This window comes from Carassius auratus, chromosome 6, assembly GCF_003368295.1.
Source record: "Carassius auratus strain Wakin chromosome 6, ASM336829v1, whole genome shotgun sequence".
NCBI classification, from domain to species: Eukaryota; Metazoa; Chordata; class Actinopteri; order Cypriniformes; family Cyprinidae; genus Carassius; species Carassius auratus.
This window is the reverse complement of record NC_039248.1, coordinates 18,343,527-18,349,392: the sequence shown is the minus strand read 5'-3', so window position 1 is coordinate 18,349,392 and position 5,866 is coordinate 18,343,527. Positions and strand designations below refer to the sequence as shown.

Genomic DNA, 5,866 nt, shown 5'->3' with positions numbered 1-5,866 from the left:
GATGTAGCTCAGAGGTAGATTGCCTCTTTTGCATGTATTTGCCCAGCATCTCCAAGCACTGTTTGCTGAGTTTAAGCAAAATAATTTTGAATCTTTTCTCTAGTGTTACACTACTGGATTGTTAGTGTTTGTTGAACAAAGAAGCAGCAATGCTGCTCATAACATAGGGATGTAGCTCAGTGGTAGAGCGCATGCTTAGCATGTATGAGGTCCTGGGTCCAATCCCCAGCATCTCCAAGCAATGTTTAATGACTTTCATGTGAGATTAAGAAAAAATATGTTGCTTCTTTCCCCTAAATTCTTACATGACTAGATTGATAGTGTTTGTAAAAGAAAGAAGCAGCAAAGTTCTATGTTAAATGGGGATGTAGCTCAGAGGTAGATTGCCTTTTTTGCATGTATTTGCCCAGCATCCCCAAGCACTGTTTGCTGAGTTTAAGCAAAATAATTTGGCTTCTTTGCTCTAGTGTTACACTAATGGATTGTTAGTGTTTGTTGAAGAAAGAAGCAGCAATGCCTCTCAAAACGTGGGGATGTGGGGGTTCAATCCCCAGCATCTCCAAGCACTGTTTAATGACTTTCATGTGAGATTAAGAACGAGAAAAGTGGCTTCTTTTCTCCGAAGTGTTACACGACAGGACTGTTACTGTTTGTTACACAAAAAAGCAGCAGTGCTGATTGAAATATGGGGATGTAGCTCAGTGGTAGAGCGCGTGCTTTGCATGTATGAGGTCCTGGATTCAATCCCAAGCATTGTTTGCTGATTTTAAGCAAGAAAAATTGGCTTCTTTGCTCTAGTTTTACACTACTGGATTGTTAGGGTTTGTTGAACAAAGAAGCAGCAATGCTGCTCAAAACGTCGGGATGTAGCTCAGTGGAAGAGCGCATGCTTTGCATGTATGAGGTCCTGGGTTGAATCCCCAGCATCTCCAAGCACTGTTTAATGATTTTCATGTGAGATTAAGAAAAAAATATGTTGCTTCTTTCCCCTAAATTGTTACATGACTAGATTGATAGTGTTGGACAATAAAAACGACATGTTTTCTTTTCTTTTCTTGTAGATTTATTTGCCCCGGTTGTTTTTCTCTTTTGTTTTCTGTGACAGTTTCTGGGGCTGAAAGTTTTTACATGAACAGAACGTGTTAACTCTCATTCTTCTCACAGCGCCACCAACAGTATACAACATTTCTGAAACTTTCGACATTTATCCTCTAAATTATATTAGTAACAAATATCTACAATAAACACAAACATGAAACAAATTAAATAATTATTTGAGATAGATATGCTTTGCATGTATGAGATCCTTTCTTCAATCTCCATCATCTCCAAGCAGTTTAATGAGTTTCATGTAAGTTTAAGCAAAATAATTTATCTTCTTTCCTTCAAAGTTTTACATGACTGGATTGTTAGTTTGTAAAATAAAGAAACAGCAATGTTGTTTTTAATCACCTGCATCTCCAAGCACTGTTTGATGACTTTCATGTGAGTTTAAGCAAGATAATTTTGTTTCTTTGCTCTAGTGTTACACGACTGGATTGTTAATGTATGTTAAATAAAGAAGCAGCAATGCTGTTTGTAATATTTGGATGTAGCTCAGTGGTAGAGTGCATGCTTTTTATGTATGAGGTTCTGGGTTCAGTCCCCAGCATCTCCAAGCACTGTTTAATGGCTCAAACTGTACACTGACTGCACTACTGTGAAGAGAGAACTGAAGATGAACACCAAACTGAGCCAGATAATGACTTGTTCACAAGTCAAGAACTGTTTCTGTCAGACGTGTCCAATTCAAGAACCGAGGACCTGATGATACTGCGCATGTGTGATTCAGCGTGAAGCAGACTGACACACAGAGCGTCTGAACCGAACTGATTCTTTTGGTGATTGATTCTGAACTTATTCTGTGCTAATGTTATGAGCCCAGGTAAACCGAAGGCTTGAATCAAGGGCAATCATCGCCAATGATGCCATTACGTCGAGCTCAAAAGAACCGGTGAACCGTTTTCTTCAACTGATATATTGAATCGAACTCTCCGAAAGAACTAATGTTGATGCGAAAACCGATGCAACCGGTTCTTGACTCGTGAACGAGTAATTATCTGGCTCGGCTTGGTGTTCATATCTCTCCACATCAGTTCAGTCAGTGTACTGTTTGAGTACATTAATTACTCTGGGATATTGATTTGTTTTAACTCAGAGGGAGTGTCAGCCAAATTCAAAAAGTTAACAGCTCAAGTCATTTGTGGATTTATGCGTATTGGAGACACGAACCGTTTAAACGTTTCAGTTCGATTTGGTGAACTGGTTCAAAAAGATCTGGTTTCATCGAATGATTCGTTCGTGAACCGGATAAGACAAACTGCTTTTTTTTTTAATTCTCTCACAACAGACCTGGAAGAGAAGACAATACTGAATAAAGTCATAGTTTTTGCTATTTTTGGACCAAAATGTATTTTCGATGCTTCAAAAAATTCTAACTGAGCCTCTGATGTCACATGGACAACTTTGATGATGTTTTTCTTACCTTTCTGGACATGAACAGTATACCTTTCACACAGCTTCAATGGAGGGACTGAGAGCTCTTGGACTAAATCAAAAATATCTTAAACTGTGTTCCAAAGATAAATGGAGGTCTTACTGGTTTGGAATGACATGAGGGTGAGTTATTAATGACATAATTTAGATTTTTGGGTGAACTATCCCTTTAAGCTCCAGACTGTTGTGAATGCATTAAGGACCGCTTGCAGAGGTTGTGGATATTTCTCAGACCAATTGTTATACTTTGTAAGACCTCAGTGTATAGTCAGGAGTATCCACAGGTATTCATTTTGTTTTGCCTGTGCATCTTTTTTTTTTACTACCAAAAATTGTTTCCATTGACCGTTTTATATCAGACATCAAGGACCACAGTTTCAGCTAATAATCTTTTTAAAGGTTTTACTGAAGAAAAAAAAGCTCAGTTTCACCTTGGATGGCCTGAGGATGTGTAAATTACCAGCAGATTTAAATTTTTGTGTGAAAGGTTTTTAATGTAACATCATACGTTTCTATTCCTGCATTAAAAGTCCATGTAACCAAATTTAAATAATCATTGTGAAGCCAGAACTCCAGCAGTTGTGACAAATTGCTTAACACTATTGATGGTTATGTAATGAGAAATTTAATGATTGTGCTCTAATGTTGTTAGGACTCTGATGACGATAACTGGTGGCATTGGAATCCTCCTCATTGAGCATGAAGGCACTCATCTTCTCTTCATCTCAATCCAGCCTCATTGAAGACCATCATTGAAGGAGAAGTTCTGATGGACAATATTGAAGACTTGCCAAAAGCTATGTCCATTCTGTATCGACTTGCATACACACTGCATCTCCACTATCCTAAATCTATATATAAAAAAAAAAACATTCCAGTTCATCCAGCAGGTACTTCTCATGAAAAAAAAAAAAACAGCTTACAATGAAAGGAAATGCATGAAGCTGCCATGTGAAGCCACTTGTGAGGGTAGTTTACCTCTATGTTTGTAGTTTGTACAGCAAATACACTAAAAGTGAACTTATATGTATACTAATAATTTACTAATTAAATACTTTGTATACTTTGAAGTATAGTCTCAGTAAACTACTAGTTTAGTAGTTTTAAGTATACTCATAAGTTTTCTTTAAGTGAACTTTACACCATACTTTAACTATACTACTATGTACCTATTTATGTTTGAATTTGTATATATTTTGTTGTATGAATATCTGAAAATACAAAACATCCAAAGAAAGAACAGGGTATCTGCTTGTAAACATAAACATTTTATTCTAGCTTCATGCATTCTTTTTTTAAACACTTTAATGTGGGTATAGGGTTGGGAACCAAGAACCAGTTCTTATTCAGTTCTGTTTTTTTAAAAGAACGTGAGCAATTTCTAAGTTTTATGGTCTGTGTACATTTTGATTATTTAATTTCTTAATTAGAATGCAATATAAGAAATGGAAAAATTTTAATGAAAATTTTACCTAGTGCCTATTGCCTTTTGACATAAAAGATGAGAGTGGTAAATGTTACAGACATATTATCATGGAACTTTTCAGTATATTATTGAATTTTATTTTCACTTCACATTTCTCCAAAGAGACGGACCTATTTGCACTGTATTTATCAGTGGGACAATGTTCATACAATACTATAACCTAGAAATAATTTAAAGGGGTCACTTGCAAGTCGCAGCAGCATACATTACGTGCCCAGTAACATCAACTTTGAAGCATATGCTGGTTGATGAACCAGCATTACACAACATTACTTAATACCTTAGAGTAACACTACATTTGATGAAGGTAAAATAGTAAAAACATAATAATAGTTAATTTAAATGGAACCGGAACCTGAAAATTTGATTACTGTAATTTATGTTGAATTTTGACATTGCCAACCTTTAAATTAAGTTGACAGTAAGTAATGAACAGTATTGAGCATTGAGGAGTTGAATATTTTTTTTAATAGTTGTTTAATACTTTTAATGGAAGCGAATTGGAACCAGAACTGTTAGGTGGAACTGAAACCTGAAGCGGAAAATTTCTAATGATTCCCAACCCTAAATGTAGGTAAGTTTCATAAAAATTAAAAAAAAATAAATAAATAAATAAAAACATTTTGAACAAAAAGCTGAAAAAAGACTAGGAATTTGATTCAGAATGATAATCAAAATGTAGATGGAGTCGATCAACACCCCAAAGCTTGACTTTAATTATTACCTCTAATTATCTCTTCATTGGTCGACATTTTATGTGATCCTGTTTCATGTGAGATGATCATGTTAGATTACATGTGTTTGCATCTGTTTATTTCTTTTTTCTTCTTCACTTGTGTTTTTTTTTTTTTTTCTTTCCTTCTGTCGTGTTGCGTCTGGTGTGGACACTCAAATTGCTTGCCGCTGGAATCTTGTCGTGCCATTTGTACTTAGGACACCGCGTAAGAGGTGTCTGGCTGCTGTACTAGCATCTTTATCTGGACGCTGGACAGTTGACCTATGTTAGTCTACCAAGATCCAATCAAAATGTAGCAAAACTTTGTGCTGAGGCATTATTGAGACTTAGGTTGCTTTGATAGTGGCTTTAGTTCATCTGTATTGTTGGTTTGGGTGTTTCTCATCATCCTCTTGACCTTATCCCATAGTATTCTATTGGGTTCAGCTCAGGTGAGTTAGCTGCCTAATCAAGCACAGTAATATCATCCACAAATCAGTTCATATTACTTTTGACACTGTGGGCAGGTGCTAAGTCTTGCTGGAAAATGAAGTCAGCATCTCCATAAATCTTGTCAGTAGATGTAAACAAGAAGTAGCCTACTCTAAAAGACAGCATTGACTTTGGAATTAACACATAGTGGATCAACACCATCATATGACATGACACCCCAAATTATAAAATATAATTGTAGATTTCAAGTTGTAATTACAATCTACTTGGAGATGCAGAGTAGGGGGTAAGCGCCCTGATTGACAATGGCCAATACAATTTCTGAGAGAGATAAATAGAAAAGACTACAAATAGACTACAAAGTTCAAGCATGAAAAATAACAAGGTTGAATGAAAACGAAAGAAATAAAAATGATTTAAATGAGTTGCAGAAAAATATAAATAAAATAAAATCCTTTTTTAATTATCATTTCTTCTGTGGAACACTGATTTTAGTTGTTTAAAAGTACAATAAGCAGCCTACCACATTTTGGTTAATCTATCCAGCACGGTCATATTTTAAAATAAATGCTGAATACATAAATAAATATAAAAAATGTAGTTTATCGTGGATAACAAGCCGTAGTCCTCCAGTATCCCATGATACCACGTGCTGAGTGTTTGGCGTGGAGACCTCA

General features: G+C 35.7%; 1 non-coding gene across 1 annotated transcript; it reads left to right on the top strand.

Annotated features, from left to right (window-relative positions):
* Window positions 1–165: 165 nt before the first annotated feature.
* On the top strand, window positions 166–237 carry trnaa-agc (transfer RNA alanine (anticodon AGC)). The gene has a single exon. It is a non-coding gene; the product is annotated as a tRNA-Ala (tRNA).
* The last annotated feature ends 5,629 nt before the right edge of the window (window positions 238–5,866 follow it).